Raw genomic sequence first — 21,011 nt, 5'->3', positions numbered from 1 at the left:
CCAGACTCCTAGGACAGAATCATGTTTTCTTCTTACTCCAGAGTCCATCTTTCTCCAAAGTGAGGCAACTCGGCCCACCCCAACAGGCAGCTGGTGGATGCACTGCTGCCTACCTCAGCCCATCCAGGTCCCCTCAGATTCTGTGGCCTACATCCCAAGAATCCTGCCTTATTCAAGGTCTGTTTATGGACTCAATGTTACTTCAGCTATCTGATAACACATGGCAGATTTGACTCTTCAGCCCATGCCTTTATTAAGGATCACAGGCATGACCTAATTAAAATGCTTCCTAAGCCTTCATTATTTTTTCTGCTCCTCTTCTTTGCTGTGGGGATATCTCCATGTGGCCTTTGCAAGCCCCTCTGCTCTGGTTACTCACTGTACATATCCTTCTGGGATTGTGTCTTTTTTTTGTTGTTGAGCCCAGAGCTCTCGTGTTACATCCATTTCTTTAATAGATTCCTGCTTTACCATGTGAGAATTTAGCCAGCTGCTTCCTGCTCACAGCACACCTGTGTGGATTAATACACTGACCTAAATCTTGCCCTATGTTACACAAGACTGCAGCCCCACTGAAATCGCTGGGGCATAGCCCCGCTGCAGGGGCAGACTGGCTCTCTATTTTGGAGGTTTTTTGGTATTGATTGTACCTCCATCCTGTCACTCCCAAACTACCTGGTCCAGCATTATCCTCTTTAATGCAGCAAGCCTCAGGCTCAGATCCCTAAAGCTGGCACCGAGGTTGAAACCAAGGGGAGTGAGGTGCCTAAATACCTTTGAGGCTCTGCGCCTTAATCTCTCCTATAGTTACTTCTTCTCTCTTACATCTTCACAGGTCTTAATCAGTGACTGTAAAAGATGGAAGTTCATGGCCTTCACTTGTCTTTCTTTCCCAGCCTTGGATCATGTGTGTTGAAGATGCTTTAGAACAGTGGTGGTTTCATAAATATAAAGGGAAGGGTAAACCCCTTTAAAATCCCTCCTGGCCAGAGGAAATCTCCTCTCACCTGTAAAGGGTTAAGAAGCTAAAGGTAACCTCGCTGGCACCTGACCAAAATGACCAATGAGGAGACAAGATACTTTCAAAAGCTGGGAGGAGGGAGAGAAACAAAGGGTATGTGGTCTGTCTATATTTTGTCTTTGCCGGGGATAGACCAGGAATGAAGCCTTAGAACTTTTAGTAAGTAATCTAGCTAGGTACATGTTAGATTATGATTTCTTTAAATGGCTGAGAAAAGAATTGTGCTGAATAGAATAACTATGTCTGTCTGTGTATCTTTTTTGTAACTTAAGGTTTTGCCTAGAGGGGTTCTCTATGTTTTGAATCTAATTACCCTCTAAGGTATTTACCATCCTGATTTTACAGGGAGGATTTCTTATTTCTAATTACTTCTATTTCTATTAAAAGTCTTCTTGTAAGAAAACTGAATGCTTTTTCATTGTTCTCAGATCCAAGGGTTTGGGTCTGTGGTCACCTATGCAAATTGGTGAGGCTTTTTATCCAACATTTCCCTGGAAAGGGGGGGTGCAAGTGTTGGGAGGATTGTTCATTGTTTTTAAGATCCAAGGGTCTGGGTCTGTAGTCACCTAGGCAAATTGGTGAGGCTTTTTTTACCAAACCTTGTCCAGGAAGTGGGGTGCAAGGTTTTGGGAAGTATTTTGGGGGGAAAGACGTGTCCAAACAGCTCTTCCCCAGTAACCAGTATTTGTTTGGTGGTGGTAGCGGCCAATTCAAGGACAAAGGGTGGAATATTTTGTACCTTGGGGAAGTTTTGACCTAAGCTGGTAAAGATAAGCTTAGGAGGTTTTTCATGCAGGTCACCACATCTGTACCCTAGAGTTCAGAGTGGGGGAGGAACCTTGACAGGTGGGCACTCTGCAGGCTGCACACAGCTCATCAGGGTAATCCGCTGGCGGGCTGCGAGACAGTTTGTTTACATTTGCACGGCCGCTCACAGCTCCTAGTGGCTGCGGTTCGCCGTTCCTGGCCAATGGGAGCTGTGGGAAGCGGCGGCCAGCGTGTCCCTGCGGCCTGCTCTGCTTCCTGCAGCTCCCATTGACTGGGAATGGTGAACCACAGCCACTGGGAGCTGCGGGCGGCCCTGTTATCAGATTACCCTGATGGGCTGCAGGTTGCTCACCACTGCTTTAGAAACTAAACTTTCTTCTTCTGGTGATCTTGCCTCAGTGGTTCTGGCAGAGCTTTCCCCCCGACCCCCCAACTCCAGGTGGATTGGCATGTAGTGCCTAAGAAGCCCAGTCATAGGGCAGGACCCCATTGTGTTAGGTGCTTTACAAACAGCCCCAAAGAGTTTACGGTCTAAGCAGGTGTCATCACCACCCATATCCCACTGTCTCCTCAGACAGTTGCCTCCATTCTCCCTCTTTTCTCTTCCTGTCTTTCTTTTAATGTTTTCTAATGTATTTTTTAATTGATTTCTTGTTTTGTGTCTCTTCTCCTCCACCCCAGCTGCTTCCCCTCCCCAGCAGTTCATATGCTGCTCAGGGTGGCAGCTCCCACTGATGGCTCAGGCAGGTCAGACAACATGTGCTGTCCTGGCACATGCTGGAAGAGGAGCTTGAGGAAGTGGGTTTGTGCTTGAGCCTGCAGCCCTGTCCTCATGAGCTGCTCCTGCACTAGGGTGACCAGATGTCCCGATTTTATAAGGACAGTCTCAATATTCGGGGCTTTTTCTTATATAGACGCCAATTACCCGCTACCTCCTGTCCCAATTTTTCACACGTTCTGTCTGGTCACCCTATCCTGCACCCAGCATTATTGTCCAGGGGTAAGTGAGGTGGATCTAGGCTCTTGAAGAAATCCCTGCCCCTTTCCTACGCTACTCTGTCCTTGCTGCTCCCTCTAAACAAGTCGGGTGCCCTGGTAAGGGCCCCCTTGTTCTCCAGCAGGACACAAGTTACCCCTATTGATCTCAGAGTTACTCAGAGGCTGCTGAGGAGGAACAGGACCCCTGGGAACAGTGTTTTGTTTGTTCTCAGAAACACGTGTTGTGAAGGGATTGCAGTGGCTTTTCCCCTCAATCTCGGAAAAATGTCCCCTATGCCCCAGTGACCCATTTATTATTTAGGTCAGAGACAGCGCACGAAAAACAGCTTCTGGAACAGAAACATGTAACAGGCAGTTCTTCTGGGAGCCACCAACTCCCTCTGGAAAAGCCAAGACATTTATCCTGGGAGTGGGAGGCTGACCCACATCTCTTCCTTTCCCTCCCCTCCACCAAAGCAAACCATTCAGTTAGGATGGCAAATATTAGCAAGCAGGGATGCTACACACACACACAAAGGCAATCAGAAACTTTAAGGACACACTTAACCCTTTGAAGTGGGAACTGGGTTTTTCTAGCATGGAACAACAGTGGGCAGGGGCAGGGCCATCCTTAGGATTTATGGGACCCTACGCAGTATTATTAAATTGGTGCCCCTATGCCCGACTTGCTCTTAGCAACACAAACATAAGCTTACCGTATTGGAAAACTTGACACATGCACTTTATTAAAAACAGTTTAAACAATTAAGCACACTGCTGATGGACTATACTTGCACTAAAGAAGTAGCACTATAGAAAAAATTCTGATTTATTGACAGAATGATGCAAATAATATAATTTTTTAAATGTATCAACATTTTACTGGAAATTACTATGAAGAGGTATTGAAACAAGGATTTTTTTTTAATTAAAAGAAACCTTTCTGGCTTTTTTGGCTGCAAAATCAGTAATAATGTCATCTTATGACAAACAATAAATTTGATGTCTTGTTTGATTGCAGGAATAGCAAGACCAGTCAAGCGTTCCTGACTCATTGTAGAGCGAGAGCGTTTTTAATGAGCTTTAGTTTTGAGAAACTCCATTCTCCTGATGCTACTGTTACAGGAATTGTCAGTAGAATATGAGTGGCAATGTACACATTAGGATATATGTCAACAAGTTTGCTAGTATGAATAAACTGTACAATGTCCATCACTGACCTTACATGTGGCAACATTGATGACAATGTACTCAATTCTTCATACAGTTCAAGTCCATTTAAATCGAAACTATCACCGTGCTTCAAGAGGCTCTCTAGGTTCTTGCACTTTGTCATTAGCTACTCTTGTTTTCCTATTTCATTGAATTTAGTTATGTCATACAAAAATCCAAACTGTTCTTGGTGTGCTCTTAAGGTATTAAACCTTTCATCAGTGGCAGATATTGCTTTATCCATCACAACATTAAAAAATTCAACTTCCGATTTCTTTTCTGGATCTTCTATGGGCTCATCTGCTCCTTCATATTCCACTTGCCATTTATTTCCTCGAAACTCTTGTCACATTTGGACATGGAAATTTTGGTTCTGTAAACTTTTTTGCTGTAACCTGTGCTTTGAATCCAGTTTCTCTATATTTCACTAAAAAGTCTTGTGTGTTGTTTAGTAAAGTAAGTGCTGAATCAAGCTGCATCGTTGGACTCTGCATTATTTTGTTTACACTTGAGATTTTAACAAGAATGTCATACCAGATTACGACATGTTAGAAACTTGAAGCTGGATATTTCAGAGGCCAATGACTGTGCTTCTCTTTTAGCTTTTGGATCTCTGGCTTCTTCTGAAATAGCAACCAGTGCTTCGTAAACTTCCTCAGATTAACTCAACATTTTTACACTTTCTACTCTGCTTTCCCAGCATGTCTCAGATAGATGCTTAATGGTAATACCACTGACATGTGCTCTGAATATTTGCTATCGTTGAGTGGAAACTGAAAAGAGCACGTAAATGCATTGCAGCAAACCAAAAAAAGAAATAGCTTCTACAGAAGACTTGGCCATATCACACAAAATCAAATTAAGGCTGTGGAATGCACATGGAACAAAAAAGGCTCATGGATTTTCTGCCAGCAATCTAGCTTGCACACCAGAAATGCGCCCTCTCATATTGGTACCATTATCGTAGCCTTGTCCTCTAATGTTCATTACGGACAACTCTGTTCATTTTAGTTCATCAAGGAGAGCTTGAAGAAGTCCAAAACCTATAGTGTCCTCTACTTCTAAAAATATGATAAATGATTCCTTAACTAGAATCTGTGCTGAATCACTAATGTCAACAAATCTCACTACTAACAACATCTGTTCTTGATCACTTATGTCTGGAGTGCAATCTAGAATTACGGCAGAATATTTTGCCAAAGAAAACAATGAAACAATTTTGTCTCTCACTTTACCACTCATTAGAATAATCAGTTCATTTTGATTTCTTGGTCCCAAATAGTGATCCAGTATTTCATTTTCAGTTACTCTTCGGAGATGTTCATTCATCACTGTGTCAAATTTTCCCAGCAGTTGTACAAGGCCGAAAAAATGGCCGTTTTTGGGCTGGTATAATTTGACATTGCTTCCTCTAAAAGCAAGATTGTTTGTCAATAGATATTCAACAATAGATAATAGACGTTCAAGAACATGACGCCAATGCTGCTTCTCTGACTCCACCAATCTTTGATTTTGGGCATCAAGAGTTGTCTGATTTTTTAACCCTATGTGACAAAGTTCCTCCTCTGCCTTGGTGGATCCTGCGCTTATCGGCGGATTGGCTCACCTCAGAGGTTGTATTCTCACAGGGCCTTTCTCACGTATAATGGTGTGTAATTTGTTGTTTAAAGATTGGAGCCATGAGCCAATGTCATCTATATCCCATGCTAGTACAGTTTCAACTGTTGAAATTTCTTGTTTTGTGTCTGCATCTGTTTCAAATGATTGTTCCATGTTTTGTTGAGTTTCTCAAACTTCGTCTGCATAAAAATTTTCTTCAGCAATTACTTGATGATCTTGATCAACTTCGTTGTTTTCATGACGTACAAACTTAAGTATAGAACTCTTCTGTGCTTTTATAGATAATTCTATTTCATCTTTTCGTTTTATTTTTTGTGACCCCAAAAGTTGTTTTTGATACGACATTATAACTTATAAGGGTGTTTTTTAAAAGAAATAACTGTTTAAATTATTGTCAGATTATCAGAAATATTATTTAAAATAACTAATCTAGGATAGCCGTGAGTCTGTGACCTTGAGCTAGTGTAGAGACACCTCACAAGGCACTCCACCCTGACTGAGACAGAATAGAGTTGGAAACCCATGTCATTTTTACAAAATCACTTTTTAGTTTTAAATGTATAATGAGTGTCAGTCTTAATGTTAGTTACAACTCTATATCAACCTTACAATGTAAATAGATAAATGGCATTATCCAGTTTAATAAGATGGGTTTCCAAGCAGTGGGGAAAATAGGACCCTAGTTTTATTCCTAGGTAAAGCACAAAGTGACCAAAATGAAGCCAGCACAGAATCATCTCATCTAGATTAAGGTAGGACAGAAATGTTACAGAAGTCCTATCCACTTAAATTAGTGCAGCATGGACAGAGACAAGCTAATTTCTTTTCCAACCTAATGTGCCCTTGTTACAGAAGGACCCTCTCCAGGCTGTAGCTCACGAAAGCTCATGCTCAGATAAATTGGTTAGTCTCTAAGGTGCCACAAGTACTCCTTTTCTTTCTCCAGGTTTTGTCACTCATCCTTTCTGATAAACAATGTCAATTATGACGCTGAACTTCCATCACCTATTCATTTTACATAGACAACTGAGTAATCAGATTATGATAACTTCTGATCACTTGCAATCTTGACTGGATATGAACTGATTAACATGCTTCCCTTACAGTAATTTTTGCAGATGATATTCTTATTGTAATGCCAGGTTTGGCTAGCCATTACAATGACTGTCCAATGATGAAGAAAGTCTTTCTAGAAGTAGGGTTGGGGTTTTTTTCTTCTCTAGAGCTGTGCATGAACCATTCATAAAATTCCACAAAGTCTCCAAAACTTCAACATCAGCATCCTTTTTCATAAACTTTTTTCCCTTTTTCACCAATATCTACTTCTCTGCTCCTTGGAAACCCAGCTTATTAAACTGGCTAATACCATTGATCTATTTACAGAGGGGATTCTCAACCTTTCCAGACTACTGTACCCCTTTAAAGAGTCTGATTTGTCTTGTATACCCCCAAGTTACCTGAGGGGAGATATTGAGGGATGGTGGAGGGGAAAGTGGGGGTTCCTGAGGGGGAATATTGAGGGATGAGCGGGGGAGGCAGGGGCTCCACTGAAGGCGGTCCCCAGCCGGCTTCGCTGACCTCAGTGTGTTGAGGGGGCACAGCCAGCGGACCCCCAGAAGAACCCCCCCCCCCATTGCTGATACACACTGAGCTTCGTATGCAATAGATGCTGCGGCAGCCCGGGGGGAGAAGGGATACCAAATCACCTGGCCCACCTCACAGTGGCGGAGAGTCACAGCTCCCCGCAGAGACCCCTATACCCTCTCCCTCATGCTGAATGTGCTGGGCTGGCAAATTCGGTCCTGTGAATACAGCCCCTGCCTAAGGAGACTGCAGCGTGCGCTGGGTGTGCGAGAGCCGACCCACTCTTACCTGCCGTCCCACTGGTGCCCAAAATTTTTGGGTGCCCTAAGCAGCTGCGTATGCTGCATATACCAAAGGATGGCCCTGGACCGGGGACGCCTGACCTACTAGCATTAAAGGGTTAATTAATCTGTCTCAGATGGAGTGGTGCACTTGGATTCATTTATTATGAAGCTGTCTCCTCCAGTCCCCTCTCCATCACAGTGCTTGTTGGTGTATGCACAATGTATTATTTGGATTATGGAATCACCTATGTGTTCCCCTGAGATCAGAGCCTCTTTGTGTTGGGTGCTGTACGTATACATGAGGCAGCCTCTGCCATGAAGAACTTAAAATGTGAATAGGGAAGACAGAGGTGCAGGAGGTTAAATGGTGCAGGAGGTGAGTAGCAGAGCTGAGCACTTGAACCCAGGTCTCCTAAGATGCAGTCCTGTGCATTAACCACAATACAAGCCTTCCTCTCCATGGAAGCATCTATAGTTGATGATATACATTTGGAAACGGCAACTTCTATTACATTGAATTGCTTTCTCCTGTGACTTTAAATCACAGGCAATTCAGCCAGCAACGGCGGTTTAAAAAACAAACAACCCCCTCCCACTTCCAGTCCCAAACTCTGGGACAGACAGGTGCGGGCAGCAGGAGAGAGCTGATCTTGACAATCAAGAAGAGAGATAGGAAGTGCTCTTTCTTAGAGCAGAAGTTCTCAAACCTTTTCACAGCACAGCCCACAGCTGAGCAGAGTGTCTTGGGGACACTTGTGATCACATGTTCCTCCTCCCTTCCCATGTGCAGTCGCAGAACACTCCTGGGGCCCCTACAGTAATTGCTCACATGGAACAGGAATATGAAGAAAGTATTGAGTGTATTTGCAGCCATCTTTTCATGTGATTTAGCAGCTAGGCAGGGCCATGTGATCTGCCAGCCCCGTGCAGACCTCAGTTGAAGAACTGCTGCTTCAGAATGGGCAGTACAGTGAAAACAGTTCCCTGACTGTAAGTAATCAAGAGACGCTTTTTGCCCTTCAGTCTGGGAGCTCTTTGAGCAAGGCCTGATATTCACTGTATGTATGGTTCCTAGCACACTGAGACCCCAACCTGGCTGACACCTCGAGGGGCTACTGCAGCATAGCTAAATAATGAGATGATCAAATCAATCCTGGCTTTTTATCGTGTTGCGGTTAGAGGGGGCTTCTATTAAAACCTGTCATATAAAGATGTGCATATTGAATGAGGGCAGGTACTAAATATACATAACACTTGGCAGTATTGTGATGCTGTCACAGACAGCCAGCTAGCTGCGCCAAAGGAGAGTTGTTTAGACCCAGCTTGGATTCGCTAGCAGTATTAAACACCTCAGCAGGGGTGAATACAGAGAAGACTGGAGATAATTCCTGTATTTTTATATAGCATTGGCTCTACAAATACATCAAACACAACAGGCAAGGCTATGCTAGTGGGCATAATAAATGACTGATATTATGCAGCACACAACATGCAGCTGTAATGACAGGGAAGCTCACCTTGCTGAGATCCAATCTAGTCAGTAAATAGCACCTGTAGCCCTTCAGTCTACCAAAGGCACATTAAGCAGCCATCCTGCACCTGCTGGGCAGGTAGCCAAATCATTCCTGGGTGAATATTTTTCTTGTATAGATGCCAGAGAGAAGTTTCAGAACCACAGTTCTTGTTTGAACCTTCTCTGCTCTCCTGGCTAAAAGATATTGACATAGCGGATGTAAATCCTGCACATAAATGCTCCCAGATAATCAAAGGTGAGGTGCAAAAGTTACAGTATGAAAGGTGATTAAACTGTGGAACTTCTTGCCATAGGAAGTAAGTGAGGCCAAGAACATACTATTCAAAAAGGGATTTGTTACTTAACTAGAATATCCAGAGTTATCCATATATCAGAATTTAATGGCAACACATTCTGGAAGGGATATTTAACCTTGTTCTACAGGGCTTATGCCAATGGCTAACTATTAGAGATTAGGATGAGGGGTGTGTGTGTGTGTGTTTGATTATTCCACATTTGCTACTGCAGGGTTTTTACACCTTCCTTTGAAGCATCTGGTTCTGGCCCCTGTCAAGGTATGTCTGTGTTATAGCCAGGATGTGTGACTGCAGCATATGTAGACATACCCAAGCTAGTGTTGATCTAGCTAACTCAAGTACCAATAGCAGTGAAGCCATGGCAGCATGAGGGGAAGAACGGGCAGACACCACTCCCCCAGGACCCTGGGTATATACTCAAGCAGCTAGGCAGCTTTGATTTAGCTAAATCAAAGCTGGCTCGGGTATGCCTATATGTCCTGCAGTCACACCTCCTGAATGCACTGTAGACATCCCCTCAGAGCCAGGGAACTGGACTGGATATTAACTCAGGTCTATTCCAATCTGCCAATTCCTATGTTACTATGTAAGGCAACAATATGACTGGGATACATATAGAACAGAAGATAGGGGCAGGGCCGGATTAAGGTGTTGACACTACAGGCACATGCCCAATCCCCCACCTCCTGGAGTCATGTGATCCCATCAGAATCTCAGCTTTCATTTTTAAAAATTGTGTTTCTAGTCCTTGTGTCTGGGAAGAAAAGTTGTAAACACAGTGTTGCCAACTCTAACAATTTTATTGCAAGTCTCTTGGTATTTGGGTGTTTTCCTTGAAGTCTCAGCTCCTGGAGTCATGTGATTAGATGATGCTCTCCTATTTCATGTAAAAATAATTTCTAGCCATTGTGGTTGTAGAGAAAAGCTTGAAAATGTGACCCGGGTCCAACTTAAAAGCTGACAAACCAAAAAGCAAAGAAAAAGAGCTTGAAATGTATTAATCATTTATAAACAATAACTATAATCATTGTTTCTGAACCCTGGGGATTGGCAATACTGAAAATACAACCCACATGGAGTGGATGCAGACCGGCATGTCTGAGTATGCAGAGACAGCCTGCAACAATAACTCTGAGAGGGATGAACTGACCCATCCATCTCTAAATCCTATGATTCTGGAGGGCCTGCCCACCACCAGCCTAACTGAAGATGCTGTGTGCGGCAGGAGAAAGAGAAGAGTGCAGTGGACCTGATGGGGCATGGCCTGCTGCCTTGTGCCTGCTCATCTACCTTCTCAAGCAAATACACACTGACTGCTACCTTCACTGCTCTGATAGTGGAGGAGTCCCTCAATCTTGAGGGGAGCGGGAGCACACAACCAATTCTTACCTGGTTGGCTTCTTCCTCATCACTCACTTTGGTTCTCTCATTCTTTCCCTTCCTCTCCAGAGTAACAGAGCGAGAGTGACTGATGGAAAGGAAGCAATTATGAATGTGGGGTAGGGAATGAGGGAGGAAGAAGAAGAAATGAAGGAAAGAGTACATGGAGGCAGGTAAGAGTGTCGTTGAGGGTAAATGCGGGTAAACAGGGTTTACCCAATTGTCCTGTAAGAAATGAAGCATTCCTACTCTCTTGTGATCAGCAAATCCTGGCTATCCAACCACCAACACTGGGGTGTGTGTTATTTACTGGCTGGTTACGCTCAGCAACAGCTCAGTTTCAGACATCGTGGCCTGTAAAATCTACTGTACCACTGCATAGCCTGGTATGCCAAAAAGATTAGTTTACCCACTTCTTATTTTACCACTGTGGCACAAGAGTGAGGGAAGGGTTCTCCCGGAGTTAAACTTGAGTTCAGACAGTCATTCGTTCCACACACAGGAAACACCCCATTGGAGGGAACACTGGTCACCCCTCCCCAGTCCCTTGGAGTGTGGGTTCCTCCATATGTGGGGACCCTCATTACCAACACCCCAGCAGGAGTCTTGTGTGGGGCGTGGGCCCTCATGGCCACCACCCCATTATGGCTCTGCTGGCATCCCCCCACAGTTCTCTGCTGGGGTGGGTGGCATCTGAGACCTGTCTCATGGACAGATCCCGGCTCATGTTTAAACAGGGGGGCAGAGAGGGAGGCCCCGCCTACCCCAAAAGGGGCAGGGCCAGATTGCATTGCACTATGGATGCTCTGTGATGCTCATCTCAGGAAGCTCTCCTGCTCCTCTCACCTCCTCCCACAAGTTTCTCCATATTTGGATGCTGTCTGGCTCACCCAGTCCCTGAGCATGTGGGGCCTGTTTCTGCCCCTACTGACTCTAATACTTTGGGGTCAGGCTACTATTGGGTCCCCTGGGGCTTCCCCTGCAAGGAGTTTTAAGGGCTCAGAACTTGTTGAAGTCTAATGCTGAGCACCCTCAATCCCCATTCATTTCACTGGGAGGGGAAGGCTGCTGAGCTGCTCACAGGAGATGCTCAGCCTCACTCCGGATTGGGCACTTATGCCATGTCTACATTACAAAACTATTTGGTCTAACTTACCTCAACATATAGCCACTGCAGTTATTTGATTGCTTGTGCATGCATACCTGTGGCTCCTTATGTCGGCACTGTGTGTCCTCCCCAGGCGTGCTTGTATCCATTGTATTGCCAACATGGGGCACTATGAGCTGGCTCCTGAAAGCCAATAACAGATGCTACGTTGCTCATGTCAACTACGCAGATGCTGCGTCGACCTAATTACATCGACAGTGACTCTCTGCTGCTTGGGGGGTTGGTTACTAAATCGCTGCAGAGAGGCAGTTACGCCAGCAGGAGCCAAATTTAAGTGAAGACACTTCCACAGCTTGGTTGACACAAGGCAGCTTATGTTGACCTAACGCTGTAGTGTAGAGGAGGCCTTGGATGATGATCCTATAAAGAGCTTGGTGTGGGTGGAGCAAATGGCACTCTGTGTAGGCCCAGGTGTCTCTCTATACAATGCTCTCTGCAAGATAAGGGCATATGATGCTCAACATATGATGAAAAGCTAACATTAAGATAAAAGGCTTGAAAGAGTTGTTAAACCCAGTTTCCCCCAAACCCCAAAGTAACATTAGGTTTCAGAGTAGCAGCCGTGTTTGTCTGTATTTGCAAAAAGAAAAGGAGTACTTGTGGCACCTTAGAGACTAACAAATTTATTTTCGCATAAGCTTTCGTGAGCTACAGCTCACTTCATCGGATGCATTCAGTGGAAAATACAGTGGGGAGAATTATATACATAGAGAACATGAAACAATGGGTGTTACCATACACACTTTAACCAGAGGGATCAGGTAAGGTGAGCTATTACCAGCGGGGGAGGGGGGGGGGCGGGTGGGCGGACGACCTTTTGAAGTGATAATCCGGGTGGGCCATTTCCAGCAGTTGACAAGAACGTTTGAGGAACAGTGGGGGGTGGGGGGGATAAACATGGGGAAATAGGTTTACTTTGTGTAATGACCCATCCACTCCCAGTCTCTATTCAAGCCTAAGTTAATTGTATCCAGTTTGCAAATTAATTCCAATTCAGCCGTCTCTCATTCATTGGAGTCTGTTTTTGAAGTTTTTTTGTTGAAGTATTGCCACTTTTAGGTCTGTAATCGAGTGACCAGAGAGATTGAAGTGTTCTCCGACTGGTTTTTGAATGTTATAATTCTTGACGTCTGATTTGTGTCCATTTATTCTTTTACGTACAGACTGTCCAGTTTGACCAATGTACATGGCAGGGGGGCATTGCTGGCACATGATGGCATATATGACATTGGTAGATGTGCAGGTGAATGAGCCTCTGATGGTGTGGCTGATGTGATTAGCTGACTATTCACTTAAATTAATACTTGCTTCTTATACCACTGGCATTAATAAGAGTCTCAACGAGGCTTCTTTTTTTAATCTCGCTGTGTTGAACATAAAGTATTAAGGCATTTCCTCAATGAACCATTTCAGAAGCAAACCAAACTTGGAAATTCAGCTGTAAAGTCGAATCCTTACTAAATTTTGTCCTGACTTGTTTGTTTGTAGAATTTTTCTAGCTAGACCACTGACTTTTGGTCATTTGCTGTAATTAGAGAGGTTACTGAGGTTTATGTTTTGTGGAGACAGTGAAATTAATCAATCAATCAAAGTGTATAGGGAAATGGATGTACATTTTTACTGCTGTGGCCTTAAAAAATTACTAAAAGTAAGCAATTTAAATAAGATTGTTATTAAAAATACCGTATAACTAAAAGTTCTGTGCTTAAAATCTGCATCTACAAAACTCAGCCCAGTTCAGAAAAACTGCTATTGCTGAAATAAATAATGGTTGTCTCCTTTTGTAAACTTTTTTCCAACTATTAATATTAATTGTTCCTTTCCTCTGAGTTTTTCAGGCTGAAATATTGAGCACAATCAACTTTAAATGTGGCTTTTAGATAACATTTATATTTAATTGCTTGCGTTCAACATCTCTTTTGCAAACATGAGATCATTTTCTGCACTTCAGTTTCTTACACACATAGGATCTGATCACACAGACTCTTGACTTCAGTGGATGTAGGATTGGGTCCACACTGTCTATTATTACATGCTGCCTTTTTAATTTCCTCTCTTCTTCCCTGTCTTTGATCTCCCTCCTGTCATATAGTCCCCCTTGTTCAATTTCAGCTCATTTACTCACTAACCCTTTCATCTCAAGGTTATTTTCTTTGCTTCTATTTTACCTGCTGCATTTGTTCTCTTTCCATTCCTTGGACCACATTCTTTTTGTGAGCATTGCTTCACAACTACAAGTGTTGTGAAGCAATGCCTACCTGCATTGGTCATCCCTGCAATGGTACATTTGCCTAACATAGCCAGACCCTAAGATACACAAACAGCCCCAAATCCTTTTATATACTAATAGTAGTGTTGGGAGGCTTGAATCAGTAGTGAGTCAAATTCACCAGGGCAGAGTGCCAGCATTTGGCCTTTAGGCTACATAAGCGCCTCTTAAGACTTCAAAAAGGGGTTCCATGGACTCTAGGACTATAGATGGTCAACTGTTCCTTTCAACAGTTCTGTTTTACTGCAGATGCTGGTGAAATATTTGGGTAGTGAAAGACTTTTAGTGGAACATGGAGAGTACTTTACTAAGCACTTGGTCTGGGAGACAGATCTGTTATTAGATTATGTAATTTTGTGGAGTAGACTGTAAGAATCTTTGGTTTGAGGCCCTTTGCCAGTTTCTTGTGCAATCCGTCAAACACATGCACTTCCCCTGTACTGGCGACTGATACAATGAGTCTGCATGTGAAATATTGCTGAGCACATAACTGCCAAATTTGTATGCACAATAACTGCGGGACCAGTAAATCACTCATTGTGGGCCTAAGGCAAAGCTTACTGAAGTTGATGGACATCTTTGCCTTGACAGTATATGTTACAATCACAGCTTTTAATTAACCATTGATTCCAACGAACACTGCAAATAATTATAATCTCTTGCTACAGACTATAGTGAGATTCTACAAAGAAATGTGTGTGAAATGAAATGAATATGTATAACTTGTGCTTCTTTACACCACAGACCTGCCCCCTGTGTGTATCCAGTCACTTCTACTGACTTCAGAGACAAAAATAAATGTTTACTCCTTTTTAAATCCTAGTAGCACCGCACAGCCAAGAGTGAGCTGGATTCTGTTAAGATTTACACATCACCAATGGAGTTATTAACTAAAATGCACAGGGACAAATGTAAGGACACATTGATTGTGCAACTGTAACCCAAGGCAGAGTTGGGCCTTTATTGCGCTGGAAGCCATGATGAATGAGAAGGAAAGAACCCAGCTTGACTTTCAGATCCCAGGTTGGCAGTGTGGTGCTGGCAATTAGGAAAAAAGCACCTTTTTACTAGTGAGCAGCATAAATTTGCTGTGGCGTCAATGACCAAGAATAAACTGTGCCATGTTTACCGTCATTTTTCATAGCTAAAACCATGCTTTGGACCTGACTCACATTGGTGTAAATCAGGAGTGACTTCACTGGAGTCAATGGAGTTACTTTGGTGTAAAAACAGTGGGAGTGAGAGCAGAACTGGAGCCTGTATGCTTTGAAGAAGACAAGCATGTCGGCCTTGGAGCCTGCTGGGCTTGCTGCCATAAAAATAATAAAACAACTGAGTTAGGTTATTGACGTTTCAAGAATGTCTAACATGCTCCTTTTCCTGCTGGGATCCCTTGCTTAAGGTAATTGAGGCTCTGGAGATATTTCCTTTTAGAAAGCAAACTTGACTTAGAAAGAACTAGTATGAAATTAACATGGCAGCTGACACTGTCTTACATGTTAATGCTTAAGGGATTTTTGAATCAAACAACAATCTAGATAGCTGTCATTGATCGTGTTTAACTTTAATCCCGCTGTGGGTGTTCCTCTTTTCCCTCTCCTTATTGAGCTCCTTCCTGATATTATTGTTACCTGAAACTTAGAGTTATTTAAAATGGTATTTTGACAGCGATTGACATGCAAAAATGGAATGATACGCTTAGGTAAAATACAACTGTGATTTACAGGCAGCTTCCTGCATGCAGGCTTGACAAAGTGTGCCCCCCAAAGGCATCAGGTGGAAATATAGGGTCTGGTTTTCCACTGCCTTATGCGTTGTGCAGGGTGGCCTATGGGGCAAAACACTGGACTGGGACGCGAGACCTTGAATCTATTCCGAGCTCTACAGCTGGCTGGCTGGGTGACCTTGGGCAAGTTACTTCCCCTCTCTGTGGCTCAGTGTCCCCGTCTGGAAAAGGGGAATGCTTCTGTAAAGCACTTTGAGATCTACTGGTGCAAAATGCTATGGAAGAGCTAGGTATCATTATTAGTTGCACCATTCTGCACAAGTGTAAATCATCCGATGGTATAAATGGGTGAAATTCCTTTGAAGCCAGTGGAGGGCTGTCCACTTACAACTGCAGAGAATTTGGTCCAATGGGTGTAAACTGTGCCAAAATCAGGTGTAAATGACTAACTCAGGTACAAAGTAGTGGAAACAATGCTCTGTTTCAGGCATTCTCCTTTGTTTGCGAACAGGCAAAGATCTCCATTTTTTTTTAAGCTGTGTCTCTCTGCCTCTTCTCTCAATACATTTCTTATCTGCAGAAACTGTAGACTCCCACTGACCTGTTTCTGCTTGGAACATTTCCTGCTGAAGAATTTATTGTTTACCTTAGCTTCTCTTGTGCAATCCTCTTTTCATGCGCCTCCTTGGCTTTTCTTATCAGGCTTGTGTATGCTCTTGCAGATGACATCACCTTGTCATCTTTGCAGACCTCCTCTGCACACATAGGTAAAGCATTAGGGTGCTTTGCTGCTGTTGCTTATTTGATGTGCTTCCTTATTATTTTGGTCTTTGCTTACCTCTGATGTATTGGTGGCTGGATGGCATGTGTAACCTTTAGGCGTGTATGAATTTACCTTTAATCCTATGTGCCCTTTCCCTTTTTAGTCATGGGTGGAAGGTATAATAGGCTAGGGAAGGCTGTGCTTCCCCAAACAGCCCTGCGTGGTTCCCCACGCTCCGCCCCAAGGCCCCTTCCTGCTGCTAGTTGGCCCCAGCCCAGGCAGGCTGCTCCTCTTCTGGGAAGGAAAGCCAGCTGGGGCTAAGGTGGATGGGATGGGGCTGCCCAGCGCTGGGGCCTCACTGCCCAGTGCTCCAGGGCTGAGGGGGAGGCCACGTGCCACCTGCCGGGTGTTCTGGGGCTGGCGGGGGCTGTGCACCGCCCGCCAGGCACTCTGGGGCTGGGGGTGCTCAGGCAACCCATGGCTGGTGGGGGGCTGGTGGCTGTTGGGGGGGAGGGGCTCTGGGCTTGGTGAGGTGGAAGGGGGGAGGGGCCTCAGGCAGAAGGGGTGGGCCAGGCTGGGGGCTAGCTTCCCTAAGCCCGTGGTTCACCCACAGCCCACGCTTTTAGTGCACCATCCCAATCAGTTTCACTCAGGGCTTGCTGCTCTGTGCTGAATCTTACTGGTTCAGCATCCTATTTCCTGTTTGTTTTAATTTTCATCCTAATTATATAGTCAGTTAAATCCATGGACCCTAGTGCTTAGATACAGCCCTCATGCTGATTTTCTCAGGTGATGTTAGTGCAGAGGGGCTGCGTGTCAGGGTTTGTGGATTCTATTCCCAAATCTGGGCACCTCTACGCAGCAAGTTAGGCTACGTCTATACTACCGCTGGATTGATGCTCTGACGATTGATGCACCAGGGGTCGATTTAGTGGGTCTAGTGGAGACCCGCCAAATTGACTGCAGATCGCTCTCTGGTTGACCCTGGTATTCTACCTCGAATGAGAAGGTAAGTCGACAGGAGAGTGTCTCCCATCTACCCTGCATGGTGTAGACACCGTAGTAAGTTGACCTAAGCTACGTCAAGTCCAGCTACGTTATTCATGTAGCTGGAGTTGCGTAACTTAGGCCGATTTACCGTGGTAGTGTAGACATATCCTTAGACATATCTTTAGTTTGTGGCAAGCCAGGGTGTGAATCTACAGTGTGCTAGCTTGCCACATGCTAACTTGCCAGGTGGGTCTGCTACAGCACACTAAAAGGTCTGTAGTGTGCTTTGCCATACTGCTTTGAAATGGGAGTGTGTCAAAGCACCCTGTGAAACTTGTAGTGCACTGTAGCAGGGTCCACCTGGCAAGTTAGTGCCCTGAAAATTCACACCCCATCTTGCCATCTGCTGACTCACCGAGTAGGCAAGTCCTCTGTCTATGACTTGCCCTCTGGGTGCCTGTTCCCTGTCTGTGAAACAGGCATAACAACACTGTGAAGCTGTGAGTCTTAATTAACTAGCATTTGTTATATGCAGTGTAATTGTAGCAGTGTTGGTCCCAGGATATTAGAGAGATAAGGTGAGTGAGGTAATATCTTTTATTGGACCAATCTCTGTGGGTGAGAGATTACAAGCTTTCGAGCCAGCCGACAACTCTCTGACACCTCCTATTCTAAAGAACTCAAAGAAGACCCTCCACCACAATTTATCCAGAAATTTAAGGATATCCTCAAACCCTCCCCAAATAACTCCAAGAGAGAGTCTACAAACTCATCACCCATGTACCCACCCCAGGAACCTTCTCCATGCTTCCCAAGATGCACAACCAAGGGAACCCAGGCAGATCCATAATATCTGACCACAGCACTCTTACTGAAGGACTAGCAGGACTCATAGAAATTATCCTTAAACAACTCACCGCACAAAGGGCCAGCTTCCTCTAGGACACAACTGACTTCCTCTACAAACTCTGCGGTATTAACAACCTCCCGCAGAACACCATCCTAGCCACCCTGGATGTCACTTCCCTATTCGCCAACATCCCTCAAACATTTACAATACAATAGACAACCCTCCGATATCCACCCCAAACACATCACCAAACTCATCCACTTCATCCTCCCCCATAACAATTTTACATTAAGTCCGGACCTGACAAAGAGCTCTGGGTAAGCGTGTGTAAGCAGTGTCAGGATGAGCTCCACTCTGACATCTGGTGGTGAGGTGTGGCAAGTTGTGGAAAAGAACTTCAGGGGCTGATCTCATTTGCATAGGCACACCCACCCCACCTAGAATGAGGCCATAGCTGCCCAAATGGTCACTTTGGCTGCTGTGGGATCCCCAGTATCTCTGTTACTGGGGCAGGAAGAATAAATTGTTATTACCCTGATTATGGGAACTGTGCTTGGAACTGTACTTGGCCTTTTGTTATGATGGAGGGACTCACCATCAACTAAGTAGCACTCGCTAGGCAAGGGTCATGGGTTCCAAAACTCTGTGAATTGAGAGAGGTTAGGGACAAGTATTAATACTTGGTGGCATGGGTCCCTTGGTGAGGGCCTTACATGCTAATTGCACTTCCTCCTCTCTCCACTGTGGAATATCAAGCTAATTTTGATTCTATTAGGAGTCTAGTTACAGGCTGCTGAGCTCACTTTGGGCTAATGGTGCACTAGCACTGAGGCTCCCCTTCTACAAGCTGAATTCACCAAAGAGCTGAACTGACTAAGAGCTGAAATCACTGCATGTGGTGTTAAGTAGTGGGGGAGCCTGAAGATATATTGTGGAGCAGTTTGTGGGATGGCTGGAGTGCCTTGTGGACAGGCTGGTGGAGCAGTTCATAGGCGGGAGCTGCTTGTGGGACGCGGAGCGGAGCCGAGCGAAGCAGTTCGTGGGGCGGCTGGTGGAGCAGAGCGAAGGCCTATGGAGCTGTGGGGCGGTCAGCTTCAGATCATGTAAGGTGCCCCTTACCTCTCTCTTCCCCCCCCTCCCCATCTCCACCCGGGTTGGGAGGTAAAGCTCTGCAGATAAACTTTCGAACTCTGGGGCTGCCCTGACCAGGGACAGAGACTTTTGGGTCATTGGACTTTTGGGACTTTGGGTGATTTTGGGTTGCTGGACTCAAGAACCAAAGGGAAAGGGCATGCCCCAATTTGCTTGGGGTGGGTTTTTTTTGCTCATGGGTTGTGTTATGAATCCTGTTGGTGGTGGTTCCCCAACATAATGCCACATTGTTTCTCTCTGTTATTAAAAGGCTTTTTGCTACACTCAGACTATGTGCTTGCGAGAGGGGAAGTATTGCCTCTTGGAGGCGCTCAGCGGGGGTGGTATATATTTGTCCCAGGTAGCTGGGTGGGGGCTCGAGCCGGTTTGCATTGTGTTATTGGAATGGATCCCCTAAGATATTGAACCCGGCCCTTGTTGCTGCCAACTCTGACGAGCAGAAGGGTTACACGTGAAAGCTTGTCTCTCTCCCTCCTCCTCTGCCTTGTCTCTCTAGTCTCTTCTAAACAAGCTGCTAAATGCTCCTCTCTGAGCTTTCTTCCTCTTCCACTGTTTTTCATTTACTCAATGGGTTGTGGTAAAGTCCAAGATGTTGACATCTCTCTAGATTCATTTACTTTTAGTTCCTATCTGGCTTCACGATGCTTCTGGTAAACGCAAACCCCTCACAAACTTCGCCCACATACAACTTGCTGGAGTTTTCAGATGGTTTCCCCATTATTACCATTCTTCCTTTTATTCCCCAGCTCTTGAACCCTTTATCGGTTTCTTTGCTTAATTTTATTTCCTCCTATTTGTTTGCACTGAATAACCCCACCCAGACTAGCCCAGTGAATAGAGGAGAGCATTTTTCTATGTAACATAAAGAAGCTATCTGCCAGTGGGGGTAGGTAATTAGTAATGATAATAATTAATAATTTACATTCATGTAGTGTCTTCCATCCTGAAAGATCCCTAAGGACTTCACATGCAATGTATTATACCACGCTGTCATCTACACAGCACCACTGAAGTGCAGCCACCTCTGGGTGGGAGCACACACGCAGCAATGTGGGAGAGGAAATTCTGGCTAATGGCAAGAATGCAAACAGCTGCTTTTATGGGCAGTACTATGGGACACATTCCACTGCCCTTACTCACACTGAATGCTGTCTAACTCCAGGAACTGTCCTGTTTTTAATTTAATGGGACTGTTCCTGGAGTTAAGGTGATGATTGTTGCAAGTAAGGGTGGCAGAATTGGGCCCTAAGAAAGCTGGGCCAAACTCATCTCTGGTGTAACTCCACTTGAAGTCAATGGCTCATAATATTTTATAGCATCTTATTACTTATGTTATGCATGACCATTACTCAGTAGTGTGCTTTGGACTCTTACCCTGTGGCTCTCTGAGACAGTGGAATGATAAATCCTGGGAGT

This window comes from Chelonia mydas, chromosome 7 (genome assembly GCF_015237465.2).
Source record: "Chelonia mydas isolate rCheMyd1 chromosome 7, rCheMyd1.pri.v2, whole genome shotgun sequence".
NCBI lineage: Eukaryota > Metazoa > Chordata > Testudines > Cheloniidae > Chelonia > Chelonia mydas.
Note: the sequence above shows the minus strand (reverse complement) of the source record.